We start from the raw sequence: 16,107 nt of genomic DNA on the forward strand, positions 1-16,107 counted from the left end.
CCCAAAGCATCTTCTGCATTTGTACATCTTAATCAAAGGGTTGGACCGTTTGAAGTCACTTTGTTGATTAGGAGAAAAACCTTTTTCTGCTTGTAGACTGTTTAGTTGGTTATTTGTTTCTCTCAGAGGGAGGATATGAAAGAGGAGACTGTAGATAACAGAGCTTTGTATGATGACAAAATCATAAGAATTGGTTTGAGTTTTTTAAACAGAAAAATGAATATATTCTACTGTCTTTATTGCTATTTTCCATTTCAGTTTTCTCTATATTCTTTTAATATACATCTCCATGATATGTTTACATCAACTGGTATTCAAATTAAATTCATATATGACGTTGACCATAAGGTCTGATCTGTTTACAGCACATAAATCAGCATGATAACTTTTTAATAACAAATTTGAAGGGCTAAGCATGTATGGGTTCCTGCCTCTCATTTCTGTTATTTTGTGGTCTGTTTTGTCAGTGATTTGGATTTAAATGGGAGACATTTTCGGTCTATGATTGCCCTTCATAGATTCATATAAATGAGTGGGTATTTTACTGAACCGCAGGTTGTGCAATATTTCGTGTCCAGTTCATTGTTTGTCGATGTAAAGCTACCTAGCATGGCAAGAAATTCTCTCTCTCTCTCTCTCTCTCTCTCTCTCTCTCTCTCTCTCTCTCTCTCTCTCTCTCTCTCTCTCTCTCTCTCAATTCAGTTAACATAGCTTCAGTACATGTGAAGTTTTATCAAACAAGATTTGAATTAACTTTATAGATACACAATCTTGTTGGAATTTGATTATCCCTTTAAGATCCGCAGCCCTGAGCATTTGATTATATATTCAACTTATGATATAGATTTTACTTCGCATAACTGAAACTTCCCTATGGAAGGTGTACGAAATATAATTTACAAAATGTCTCCTAAATCAATCCAGTAATACCCTTACCATAAATTGCCATCTTCTTGAATATGATGTTCCAGGTCGGGAAAGGAGGGGGTGTTCCTTCCAGCCTGCTTTTAGTTCTTGCAAACTGGTTTCTTCCTCGAGGCTGGAAAATTTCAGCTGATTTCATATTTATAGTCTTTTCCACTCCATCCTGGAAACTTCGTAATATTACTGTCAGATATTTTCTTTGTTCATGGTTGGGTAAGGTAGTTTTGAAGTTATTTTGGGGGAAGAGAGAGAGAGAGAGAGAGAGAGAGAGAGAGGATGTTTTATGAATAGATTCCATTTAACATTCCTATTACACCGCAGTCTTTGGAAGAGAGAGAGAGAGAGAGAGAGAGAGAGAGATGTACTCTACAACAACCCGCATCAGTCGACTAACAAACAGGTACTTAATTCCTTTGTAATTTCACTTCTCTAAGTGATCAACAGAAACATGCAAGCACATATTTTCACTCACGCATTGATTTGGGGATCGAACGATATTCATTCAGAAAATATACCTTCCGACGAGGATGGGATTCGAACCCACGCAGTGAGACCCTATTGGATTAGCAGCCCAACGCCTTAACCACTCGGCCACCTCGTCTTGGAGAGATGTGAAGAAATATCAAGAGATATAAGAGATAAGATAAGGAAACAGTGACAGGTGATCACTAGATTAATCTGTAAACTATACAATTTTCATAAATCGTTCATAAATTTCTTTATGCAAAACAATATACAAAAAATATTAGCACAAATTAGCAGCCTTTTGACATTCACAAATGTAGGAAATACCTAAGAATGAAAATTATAAATTTGGGATTGCCCTGTCTTATATTTTATAGCCTCAAAAGTTCAAGCGAAGATGCAGTGCATTACTACCCTAATACAATTCTTGTATCTAAATTATTTATTTATATTGCTTTTTATTTATTCATTAATTTGTTAAATTATTTCTTTAAATAAGTGAGCTATTCTTTGTGTATTTCCCTTTACCTTCAGTTACTTCTTTCTCATGACAATGCATTCCTTTGGTCCCTGTGGTGGGCTTGTTCCTTATGAATAGGGATCATCTTCTGAATACTACTACTGCTCATACCACTTATATAATAATAATAATGATGATAATAGTAACAGATGTCGTTAGGTAACAAGCCAAGTACCACCAAGAACCATCAATTTTTGTTGCAACGCCGAACTCGAAAAGTGCTCCATTTCAGGCGAATGATTTGCATAGCAAAGGAGGCTGGTCCCTATATGAAATGTCCCCAGAACGGTTCATATTTTTTTTTAAAAGTTGGAGAGCCAAAAGAAATAGGAACTCTTCTTTCCTTGACGCTCTCCCCATGAGTGATTTTTGATTTTGGAATATTATTCTTCCGTCTCAATCTATGTAAAAGGTAGAATTTAAGAGCCATTTATTCTATATTTTCGCTTCTGTATGTCGGGTAGAGTTTATATTTGTTTCCGAACATTAGACCGCTTAAGTACCTTATTCATTATGGCAATAGATACATACACACAAAATATTTCACCTTACAAATTCTCAACAATAAATACTCTTCCTTTTAACTCTCACCACCCTCTTCAACTTGAGATCCCAAACTATTCTGTTTAGTTACAACTCGCAATTATCTCGCTCAAAACATAAATATTTCCCTAGATATTAGAAGCGCAACCCTCAGCGAATATTCGCTCGTGTTTGTATGCACCCAATCAGTTCCTAGGATGCTGGGGTTCGTTTGATATGCAAACTCTGGGATGGTGTTATGCCTTTACAGATACAAATTCCAGTTCATTTGGGATTCTACTCCCTTTACTTATGTATGTCTGTTTGTTTGTTTAGGTAACAGAGCGTTTACTCATGTGAATAGCCAGTGGATTTCATTTCTATATTTGCATTCCTTCAGTCCTTACACATGTCGAAGGTTCATTAAATAAGATATTATTATTTTGACACCTAGGGGAAAAGAAATATAATGTGGAAATATAAAACAAATAATTAAGAAATTGATTATCATAAAACATACACCAATTAGTTTCGTATTTTGACATTTTAAAAGATAAATAAAAAGTGTTCATACAGAAGAAATCCTATTGCTTATGATACTCTAATTTTAGATCGACTCTTATTCATATCCTTCAGTCATGCATTATTATTATTACTATTATTCTCTTAGTTTACATTTTCTGTTTTGTTTTCTTCAAGTTCACTAACATTACTCTTAGTATTTATTGAGTAATTATCTTGACAGCTCTCTACAAACCGATTGTATAACCTCTTCTTTGTGTACTGAAGCAGTCTTCTAAGTTTGCATATTCGGCTATTCCTTCTCCATGTCTCTCTCTCTCTCTCTCTCATAATGAATATTAAAAGTAAAACTTTTTTTATACCTAGGATTCTATATTCATCTATTACTGCACCCTGTTTTCCATCTCTCTCTCTCTCTCTCTCTCTCTCCTGCAAAACAGTTGCTAAAAGTGTGCGAGTCTTCTCTTAGCCTGCTGGATTACACTTTTGATTTTGTTCTTTCGAGTGTTCCTGCACCCCACCTCTCTCTCTCTCTCTCTCTCTCTCTCATCTCTCTCTCTCAATCTCTCTCTCTCTCTCTCTCTCTCCCCCCCCCCCCCCCCCCCCCCCCCCCCCCCCCCCCCCCCCCCCCCCCCCCCCCCCGCCGTCAAGGTACTCAAGAACCAAAGGTGTTAAAACGTTCTTGAGAGCAGAGAGAGAGAGAGAGAGAGAGAGAGAGAGAGAGAGAGAGAGAGGGGTCGACAAGAAACCAATATCTATGTCTTATGTTATTACATTCCAGGTCTTTTTCGCTTCCACGGTCATTTCGGACTCTAATATTGGACCTGAGATTTCTCTCTCGTGTTTTCTTGTTTTGGAGATGGTTTCTTTGCTGGAATGGACTTTGTGTTTTATTTGTTTTTTTTTAGTTTCTAAAGGATTAGATTTTTCGAATATATATTTAGCTTTGTACGGTATAATATCGTAACTTCAACAAGCTATTTTTGAGGACTATATGGTTACTTGTTAAATTAAAATTCCTGGACAAGAATATTATTTTTCTAAACCAATCTCAGAGAAATGGGAAAAATTGACCTTAATCAGTAGAGGAGACATGTAGAGTATTATTATTATTATTATATTATTATTATTATTATTATTATTATTATTATTATTATTATTATTATTATTATATTATTATTATTATTATTATTATATTTGCAGGTCCACAATAATATCGCATGTGAAGTGTAAAGTCTTTAATAAGAATAAAGCTTCCGAACCTTGTACCTAGGTTATTGAAGGTTAAAGCTAGACATAATCGTGGCAACCATATAGGACAAGCCACCATTGACCCGTGGCTGATAGATTCATAGGCCAAGGCTCGTACCATAAACTCGATTTCGTTTATTATTTTATTATTACATAAAAGATAAGTAATCATTCTACAAATATGCATTAGAAAACTGTTGTACCGAAAAGGAAGGACAATATTCCAAAAACTTCAACAAAGTTATAAGGCCCCACTCATCCTAAAAACCCGAACAAGGTAAGTATCTGGAAATTCTTGTGGCTATTTTCACGAGTAAAATCCTGAATGCAGGAGCATTTTACATAGAAAATAGAGAGAGAGAGAGAGAGAGAGAGAGAGAGAGAGAGAGAGAGAGAGAGAGAGAGAGAGAGAGATTAGTTGTTCAACGGTTATTGCACCTCACTATAGGTCATATAAGTTCGAAGAGAAAGACCAGTGTGGAGAATGGAGTGGTCGTCTTTAAATACAACAAGAACGATTTGATGTTGACGCCTCCGGTTACAGGGAAACCTGGATCAAGGAAAGTGTAACTAGTTGCATTGCAAGTGCATTGCATTTAAGGGAACAGAAAGGGAGGGAGAAGAAGGTAGGAATAGAGAAAATAGCTATTGATTTATGGTAGTAAATATGTGAAAAAAATAGGGATAGTGCAGGATTTCAATTGAAAATTATAAACCCAATTTTCAATATTTTTTTCTCAGTTTTGACTTAGCATGCACACTTGTGTGTTAACCTTACCATCAATGTCTTTCGAATTCGCTATGATTATGAAATAGCTATTGTCACCGTGAAGTCTCAACTAATCCAAAGATACAGCCCATAGCACACTCACTATCTATAAGCTTTGGATTGTGACCTTGTGGCCTCTGGCTACCTGGACCTCCAAAATCCGAAAAAATACTCAATATCCCCCGAACTATTAAGTAGCCCAGGTGCTCGTGTATATGAGATAGGCAACTGCCGGTGAGCTTAACTAGAATAATATCTGAGAAGAATAGTTGTGATATTTGGAGAATAAATACATTATGACAGCACTTGTAAGTTCGACAGGCAAAACTAAGAGTAATTGTATTCAGTATACATTTACACATAAATATAAGGCTCCCAAATTATCATCAGTTGTCTTTAGTTACGGGTGAACAATCATCGCATAGCATAGTAGAGACTTGAAAGGTAAAATATTGCATAAAGAAACTAGAATATGTTTAATGTCTTCTATACAAAACATATTTTAAAACGAACAATTACAAAAGAAGAAAGCCAGTGACATGATTCATAAGGTAATTTTTTCTTCAAAGGCTTATTTGTAGAAAAGAGACGATAATGTTTGTGTAAATTACCATTTTCTGCGATCATTGCACAATTAGGGGTCATTAGGTTTCTCCTTTTCCTCTTTTTAGAAAAATGGAAATTAGGCAAGAGTGTCTCTGCAAACGTTTTTTGGACATTATATTATTTTTCTCGCCCAACAACGAGAAACATAAAAGTAATATTTTTTTATATATTTAAGTTCGACATTTGTTTTTATTATGAGGAAGCCATCATTCCCAATGATATATATCTTATTTTTCCAGTGGCGTCCCTTTTCTGAAATCTATCACTAAACTATTTCTCCAGTTCTAGTATCAATATCAATCCACAGGGAATTCTTATTCTGTGTAGGTTTTTTGGTTTTACTGTTAAAAGACGAATGTTGTTTTTTTTATTTATCATTTGGCATTTGCTTCGAGATCTGTTTTGAGTGAGTTTGTGTGTGTGTGTGTGTGTGTGTGTGTGTGTGCAAGTAAGGTTTTGGTGCGCGTTAGAGTGTCTTCATATTCAACGGCATAGAGATATTTTAGCTTAATCATTTCATACTTCCTTGAATTGAAGAAGCTAACGATAACTTCATATAACATAATTTCATCTCTTTTCGAGGATTCCAGTAGTTAATAATATGCACTCCTTGCTAAACCATATTGGCTTTTTATTTGTTGAAAATATCATTTGACAAGTTTTTTTCCGTTTTCCAGTTACATAGATATGTATCCTTAGCATATGCATAATCTTCATACTTTAACTGACAGTCCAGAAGAGAAAATTCACGATCACAACTGAGAATATAAAGAAATTAAGAATGTTTAATGAGCGTGGACGTCCTGATTCAAAATGATCTGGAGCAAATATTTCCCAGATTTTCGGAACTTCCAAGTTTCCTGATCAAAGGGCCAGAGGCAGTGCATGAAATTAAGATCTTAAACAGAATATTTACTAGGAAATGACATTTGCGAACCTGTCCTTTCACGGAGAGAGGTGAATTCCTTCATGTATGCAAATTACTTCAGATGTCTTATGATTAGACGAATATTATCGCGTAGAAATATGTTTTGAAAATGTTCATTTGTATTCGGATGGTCTTTTACAATAACGTAGGTGAATATATTTAATATTTATTCATTTAAGATTTTGAGACTGACCTGAATTTGGCTCTTCATACTCTTCTATAGTTTTGAATATTGATTATCATATGAGATAAATGAATCTACAGCTTTGGAAATTTATATAATAATAAACAGAGCTATTTGCTTTTTATATATTTATATAAATTTCTCTCTACACTGAAATTTCCATTAACTTATTTATATTCTAATATAAAGTATTTATTTATTCTGATGAATTTATTATTCTAAGTAAGAAGATTTCTTGGGAAGATTGTGGGATGCTCTCTCTCTCTCTCTCTCTCTCTCTCTCTCTCTCTCTCTCTCTCTCTCTCTCTCTCTCTCTCTCAGGCATAAATTGACTCTCGTGCTTTTTGCATAATCTCTGACCATGGAGGTATCGAAACAATCTCTCTCTCTCTTTACACTATATCCGGCCTTTGTGAGGAACGATTAACGACCTGAGAAAAAAATGGCCAAAGAGTGACTGCCAATAAAGTCCGTTATTAACATGAAAGTAATATTTAACGAGCAGCCCATGAAAGAAATAGCATTTTTCTTTCCTTTGGATGTCATTGCAGTTACTATACTAATGTTATTTCATTTCTAATCAATACAATGAAATAATATTTGACTATATATATAGTATATATATATATATATATATATATATCTATATATATATATATATATATATATATATACGCACTCCCCTAAGGACACTGTATCCAAACACGAAAATTTATTCAAACTTCGTCAAGTACCCGCGAGATTCCCCAACAGATGGCGCGCAGATCTGGGCGAGAGAATTAAGTTCCTAACTCTTTCTTTATAGTCGTGTTATGGTCCATTCCCGAGGTCCTCAGGATTTGCCAGGGATTAGGCGGAAACATAATTTTTCAGTTCGCGAGACGTCCTTTCTGTCTGCTGCCTTCAGGGAAAAGAAAGGAAGGTGTTATGAAACGTGACTTCGAGTTTTTTTTTTTTTTCGTGTTTATGACCTGTTTCCGTCAGCCTTTGAGTTTTTTTTAATTATAACTTATTTATGTCAATGCTGTATAGTTAATCTTGCATTACTTCTTTCCCATTAAAAGGCAGTGCTGTGCACTGTAGGCAGTACTTAAGGTTCTTTGCACCGTTCCTAGGACCCTCTGCTGCAATCCCTTTCGCTCTTTATAATGTACATTCGTTCATATTCTCTCTTTGCCATCGTACTTTCCACGCTCTCCTAACAATTGCTTCATAGTGCCAACTTCTTTGAGGTTTTCCTCCTGTTGCTCCTTTCAAACGTTTTAACTCTTAATTTTCCTTTCGCACTGAATGACCTCATTATAGGTCCAAGGGCTCGTCCATTGTCCTAAATTATATATTCCCTTCTAGCCTCGAATTATCCTCCTGCCTCGGTTTCTTTATCATTTAATCTATTATTATAATTATTTATAATTATTGTTTGTCTGTGTGTCGGTCTGTCTGTCTGTATCACTCCCCAGTAGTCTGTTTTGATGCCAAAAATTACTCAGTCCCCCATTTCATCTTAACATTGATGAGATTCTTGTTATTGTTTTTACCTCCCATCTTACTTCTTTGCTTCTCCATGTTTTGCCCTCTTGCACTTCACAATGCTTCTCCACTTCCATTCATTCTTCTTCCTTCCTCTCAGTCACGTAATGAGGTCTCTGTGTGTAGGAAAGCATCTTTATTCTCTGTCAAGAAAGCAAGCTCGCCTTCCTTTGAGCCAGTCAAGGAAATAATCCATTATTTTCATACCCTTTTCTAATGGTGGCATACTTTTGAAGGCCTGTCATTATTCAAGGTAAAGGGACAGGTCAGATATTCGGTGAATATATATTTTATATTTTTTTTTTTTTTTCTCTCTCGAGTTCTAGAGAATATAAAATTATTTGCTAATCTAATATGCAATTTCCTGCACAGTGTTGTTTTGTTTTATAATGTCAGATTTATACACACAGTTTTGCTAGGAGTTTTTTCTGGCTACGACTTACACGTAGAATAGTTTTCCTAGATCAGTTGTGGAACTTCTGATCCCAAATATTTTATAGAAAGGAGCAAATTCACTCCATCTTTCTGATGACGTCTCCTGAATATCAGTTGTATCGTCCTTTAGTTTCTTTTTACTCATATTAACTTATGTTTATCATCATTTTTTTATACTTGTTTAGTAAAAAAAAGACAGATAGGAATCTATATTGGAACCAGCTCTCCCCGAATTTAAACAGAGAGAGAGAGAGAGAGAGAGAGAGAGAGAGTCGGGGGGGGGGGGGGGGTGATAGGAGATTGTGGAGGAAAGGGTTGGGTTGGGGGAGGGTACATTAGTTGGAATATCAGGACATTTCCATTGTTCCCAAATCCCAAATCACCGAAATTGATAGTCTGACTCACATACATGACAGAAAACACTTTTACAAACATTCCATTGAAACCTAGAATCCCAAAATAGATGATAAAAAAATTCTATTAAAATGGGTTCAACTCAACCTAAAGTAAACTAAGAAAAAAGACCATCTGCCAAAAGCTGGTCCCCTAATTGCTTTCCGGGCTATAAAGGTATCTATTTTGATGGAAAAAGTAAAGGGGGAAAAAGAGTGAGCATATAGACCGGATTGGTGTGAAGGCGGGAATAAAAAAGATCGCTTGGGTGTAAAGATAGAAAGATTGACGTCAAGGAACGATATTTCTACAATAAAAACGAGAGTAAAAAGGAAAACCAGTTTCAAAGTGAGGTTTTTTCTATGCAAATTACGGAATTGGCTTTGACTGCCAAGTTGTAGAATAATAATAATAATAATAATAATAATAATAATAATAATAATAATAATAATAATAATAATAATAATAATAATAATAATAATAATGACAATTAAAGCCACAGTAGTGTTAAAAACATATTTTTGTACAATGCTAAAAATTACCAGGAGAGACTTGCGGATACTGCTCCGTATCCCTCTTCAGTCCTACGGAGCAATATCCGAAAGTCTCTCCTAGTAATTTTTAGCATTGTACAATAATATATTTTAGAACCAATGTGGATTTTAATTGTCAATATTATAACCTCGTTACGGAGGCTCTTTAGTTCAATAATAATTATACAATCATAGCGCTTTTACACCTCTCCAGGTTGAAAAAACTACTCAAAAACATTAGACGATTTACTCTATATGCATTACAAAAGAAATATAATAAATTGCCTTTAGATAGAAAGACATATCCAACATGACAGATTAGAATCAACAATTGAACTATAATCTAACTTCTCACAATATGCAAACCCAAAAACGAAGTAACTTCAAGCTCAGAGATAGGAACGTTCCACCAATGCACGTGCGCAGGAGAAAGGGAAGAGCATTTCCACCCTTCAGAATAATATGTCAAGCTCAATACGCATCGAAAAGAATTTCCCCGTTTCTAACAAGGTACACAATGGCCTAGCAGGTGCATGGACGCACTTATTTTGACTTCCCTGATATGGGTTTCCTGCAAGATACTCATTTTCTTTTTGGGGTTAATGGCATCGTTTTCAGTGGTTCTATATCGAATGATTCCTGATTTAGGTGACACTAATTATCTTGACTTTACTTTGACTTCTTCGTTGGTTTGATTTTCATTGGGCAACTCGAAAAGAATTGTGGCTTCATTTTTGCTTTTTGATATTACTTAGGGAAGAATTGTCAATTCATTCAAGTAATACTTTTTTCATTTTCTCTGTTCACACCCAAACATATGTCTATATACTGATGTTACGTTTGCAGATGTTATAAGTACGAATGTCAATATAGCTTCATATAGAAAAAAAATATTTTCACTTTTTTTCAGTTTCAAAGGAACACTCTGGTAACTTCAAGAAAGTTTTTGTTTTCACACTCAAACAAATATCTATATACTGATGTATGGGATGTTTATAGATGTTTTTTTTACAGATGTCCATAACGATTCTTATAGAATGTAGACTCTACAATCAAAAGCATATGTCATTTGCACATGGGATCAAAACTGTATATATTCAGCGTATTTTGTCATAAAACATTTTCCATATTGACAACAAGATAAATAAAAAATATCCATCAAGAAGGCTACCATATCTATTACTTATATATCATTCATCCCTGTTTACCCTATAGTGCAAATTTGATGTATATAGGAATTACTACCATATTCACTGAAGTGAATTCATATTTAATTTATTTATGAATAATAGCGACAGAACGCCTTTGTTTAAATCTTATTATTCCATAAAGTACATATATGTATGTTTGTGTGTTTGTGGGTGTGTATTTCCCATTTTACAGGAAATCTTCGAAAAAAAAGCAATGCAGCTGTTTTAGCGCATCAAACGAACGCCAAAAGTTGAACAAAATTCACAAAAACGTTTCTCGTTCAATCATGAAACTTCAGTATGAACAGAGGCTGGGGACTGACAGATCCAATCAAAGTTGCTTTTTGAAGCTCTCCTCCTTCTCTACCAGCAGAGTTCTTCTGAGGGTGAATCTTGCCTTATTATTATTTGTTTAATTACAGGTTATTGCTGCATCAGTGGCATTAATCTTATAGAGGTTCTTACCAATTTTTCTAATTATGGTTTTATCATTGTTGCTTGAACTGGCGAGCAAAGCACCGAAGGTTGTCATGTCAAAAGAAAGTAATTATAAACTTTAATATAAAAAAAAAATAAATAAATAAAAATGATTGAAGTTTATAATTCCTTACCTTTGACATGAGAACCTTCGGTGCGTCGCTCACCAGTTAAAGCAACAATGAAAAAACCATAGTTAATATGGACAATGTATTAAATAACTTTGCTTCCGAAAATATCTTAAAAGATATAAAAGATTTCCCTTTTTTTATTTTCTATCGTTTTCAAATGTATGTATATCACTTAAAGGGTCCCCATAATTTCCGATGTGAAGATTATATAGAAAAAAAGCCAGCCTAGTTACCTTTCCCCTTAATTCAAACCAGGGTTGGGCTTAACTCTTGTTGACTCAGGGTTCTGGTTGGTTTGTCCAACAGTCTCAAGCGTTACTCTTGAGCACCGATATAACATTTCATTTCTAAATCCTCTGCTCATTCACCTTCTAACTGCTCGTACCTTAATCTGAAGTCCAAGATAACGGCATATATTATAGATATATATATATACATATATATAGATAGATATATATATATATATATATATATATATAGATCTTATATATATATAGTATATCATATATATATATATATATATATATATATATATATATATATATATATATATATATATATATATATGTGTGTGTGTGTGTGTGTCATAATCCGTACTTGTTCTCACTTCGATTAGTTAAGTATGTTAGAATATTCATGAATGACGACTGCTAACATTAATCTCGTCTTATCTTTCTAATGGAAAATTAATTAACACATTTGCAGAATCTCGTTTTTACGAGGCCGTAATTGCTAAAATATGAGCCGCGATTAAATAGTCAATCTTGGCATACGACTGTGATTATGATAAAAATAAAACATTCCATTAATGCTGGCGTCATTGTTTCTGTTTTAATATCAAATATTTTCTGAATTAGACCAAATTCATGAATTATCGTACTAAACTCTTTTTAATATTTCTACATTTTCACTGAATATTTTCTAAAATAGACCAAATTTATGATGGTTTAAACTAACCCTTTTTTGCAACATATTAGAAGCTCTTACCAATTGAATTCACAGAACTGGATTTGTGAAGTCCAACTCCGTGAGTTGGAATCTAAATTCAGGGAAGTTTCTTCTTTTATGACAGTTCAAAGATATATTACACAATAACCTTCGAAGTGAGTAATTACAAATTTAGCAGCATGAAGGTGTCATATCATAGATAAGTAATTGACAGCAATGTCATTCAAATCCTCGTCATTAGAAACAGACCATTTCTCCCTTTAGCAGTTTCATCATTTTTTTTTTGCATTAAAAGGAAAAGTTTTATGCAATTTTCGATGGCGTAAATTAACTTTCGAGAGAGAAATTTCAAGTATTCTGCTACACTAACATGAGTGCAAAAAGTTTGCTGTGGACGTATATTCTCGGAAAATTGTATTGGATAGTTCCATATATATAGATAGTATTTATATATATATATATATATATATATATATATATATATATATATATTATATATATATAGATTATATATATATATATATATATATAATATATGATATAAATACTATATATATATGGAACATCATATATATATATATATATATATAACATATACTATATATATATATATATATATATATATATATATATATATATATATATATATATATATACATATATATATATATATACGTATATGAATCTTTTCTCGGTTCCCAACATATCTTCAAGAATGAAGTTGCCAGACCTTGCTCTAACGCGAGTGTCGATTCAAAGTTATGTCATCAAAATAGAGATAATGAAACAAAACAATTAATATCCCGAAGAAAGTAATATACAAAAAATTATTATATAAGATTTCTAATATGAGTTTGATTATTCTTTCAACACCTGCAACGCTGATGAACACTATTGCAGTCGAAATGCCACTTTGGAATAATGTCCTGCCGTACGAATATCATTAATTATTCCTAATTCTGGAATTGGACAAAGCCTCCAGTAATTCGGGGCGAAAGATTGTTCCAGTCACGCTTCATTGAGGCTCAAAAGGGGAGATCAACTGCTCCTGTTTCCTTCTCATTGTTCCTGAGGGGAGGAAGCAACGATGAACGTCGACCGTTAATCTTCCTTAATCTCCCGGAATCTCCTTTTGACGGACTGCATTCCTTCTCTCTCTCTCTCTCTCTCTCTCTCTCTCTCTCTCTCTCTCTGCGTCTGTCTCCCTCCTTTCTCTTACTCGGATTTTTCACTGTTTTAGTTTATTAAATTTACCATCACCATCGATTTATAGATAGATATGTGTAAATTGGAACTCTCATATCCATAATTGATAAAAACCAACCATCATTGACACATAAAACAAATTTAGACAAAATTTGTGAGGGTTAGAACTAAATTAAAGCAATTAAAGAAATATGTAAGGCAAACTTTTCTCAACTAAACCCTTTGTAACATTTTGACATCGTTCTAGATCGTAGAAAACGACATACATCTTTTAATGGAATCAAGTCTTATATCTTACCTGATATCTCGAATTAGGAAAATGAAAAAAAAAAAAAAATCCTTTTTAACAATAAGAAAAAGTTTTTCAGAAATAGTATGAAAATAGTTTTTCAAAAATAGTATGAAATTCTTCATGATTCTTTGCACACGTCCCTCAATTACAAGTCCCGATGAGCATCTAGTAGAGAAATAATGACTGAAATTAATATTTGAAAATATGATTACTGAAACTAATTAGAAAATGTTATCATATCAATTTATTGAGTCATATAAATGCTTCTCGGTAAGTTGTATTATTTTATTTTTACAAGTTTTTATTTTCTTGTAATATTACTGATGATAAGTCAGAGAAAATAGTTCCTATAATATATTGTTGTCTTGTCTGTCATTAATACTATAAACTGACGATAAAGTACTTGGTCAATATGTTACTATTGGTTATCTTTTTCTTCATTTATCCTGCCAACTAACATGACGTCCAGCTTAACTGAATAGCACTGAAGTCAGACCTGCCACCCTCATATTTATGATCATCTGAACTGCGACCAGAGTAATATTTCCCGCGAAATAACCGCATGTAAGAGAAGAGAATTACCGACCGACTGCATTTTCCCCTGACATATTAATTACAACGATAATTCTCGTCGCCATCTTCGACACTAATCAAAAATTACAAACGGGGCGAGCAGTATACTTTTGTCGTGACATATGGGACTTTATAAGGATTTTAGCTGTTTTATTACTCTTCGCCTCGGGATTCATGAAAATGATTTTTTTTAGTTCTGGATGTATAAATGGTCTTCTTAGTATAAGGCAATAATTGGTAAATTACATAAGACACTACTCACTCAGTTTCGATTACGAATTATGATTACATTACCTCTCCTTTTCTTTGCTTTTACTTGGAATCGAAAGTTATTGTACTGTAACAAACACGTTCATATTTATCATAAATCTTTTTAAGTATTTAGTGTGGACACAATTCTGCAAGTGAAAGTGTTTTTAATGATTGTTTTGGCAAGGCAGAAAGATATATAATAAGGCATCTTTTCAATAATATAAAGGTCAAATTTCCTTAACTGTTCAACTTGTATTATGCATATGTACCAATTAGTAAAATCATATGAGGGTTTATTATAGAATGACAAAAACGGATGAAAAAACTTTTTAAAAAAGATAATCAAGTAATCTAACACGATTGTTTCATCCTTTCATGCGGATTGTATTCAGCCTGTTCTGTTATGTATTAGAATATAACCTTCACAACCAATTTCAGGAGACACTAATGGAATAGAAATTTGGACATTGATATAACAAAGTAAAAAAACAAAAAGTTAATTTTCGTAACTTAAAATTTCGAAAAAAAATTCTTTTTCTTTACCATTCAGAATCTTATGAGGAGTCAACTCTCCGGGATTCTCGTAAAACCTTTTCGTTGCGCTAATATTCCCTTTGACTAGACGACTGTATGTAAGAATAATGATTATGCTCTTTGATAATCTACCTCACGATATAATTTTGTCAACCTTAAATTGGAACTTTATTTATGCTCCGAGGATTATTTTATCATTACATAGGCTCCTAATATTCTAACTTTTTCTAATTTCTCAGTACGTAAATATCACGGAGCAGGACGAAGATTGCCTTTAAAGCATAAGTGAAGGAAATAAAAAACGGAAATCTCCTTTTTCCTACCGGAAATCAACTAAGGCGATTACTCAGTTTCGTCAAACGCCCGGGCAATGAGGCTGCTTGAGTTATAGGCCTGTTTCTATGTCCCCCCTTCCCCCCCCCCCCCCTTCAAAGTTATCCCTCCCCGTATTTAATTACTGGAAAACAATCGCCATTGATACGCTAGATAAGGGATTAGTTTCTATACCTGTGGAACCCAGAGACTTCTGTGTGCATGCGTATAGGAATTGGCTTCTTTAGAATAATTCTTTCTCGAGTCTTAGATGAACGTGATTGAATTGTTTCTTATTTTCTGTACGAACTCCAGTTTAATGGAAGAACTTGCTTTTGAATACATTTACTCACATACATTTCTAATTCTCCATAATTTCTGTTCTTTTTTCCCTTTCGGGTTTAATGATTATCCTTTCTCATTCCTCTCTTATTTTGCTTTATTTTTCTTACTTTCGGATCTGGCTTCTTGGGCTATTCCCCTTAAGCGCCGAATGGACTTATTAACTTCGAGTCAAAATCCTCTCCCCGATTGCCGAATATGGACTCAAAAAAGTTTTTTTTTAAAAATTTTTTGTGTGTAGATGTTCTGTTTCCCCCCCCCGCCTCCC

The 16,107-nt window shown here is 33.8% G+C and overlaps 1 non-coding gene across 1 annotated transcript; it reads right to left on the reverse strand.

Moving 5' to 3' along the window:
- Positions 1-1,443: 1,443 nt before the first annotated feature.
- Trnas-gcu (transfer RNA serine (anticodon GCU)) lies at positions 1,444-1,525 on the reverse strand. The gene has a single exon. It is a non-coding gene; the product is annotated as a tRNA-Ser (tRNA).
- Between the last annotated feature and the right edge of the window lie 14,582 nt (positions 1,526-16,107).

This window comes from Macrobrachium nipponense, chromosome 1 (assembly GCF_015104395.2).
Source record: "Macrobrachium nipponense isolate FS-2020 chromosome 1, ASM1510439v2, whole genome shotgun sequence".
Lineage (NCBI taxonomy): Eukaryota > Metazoa > Arthropoda > Malacostraca > Decapoda > Palaemonidae > Macrobrachium > Macrobrachium nipponense.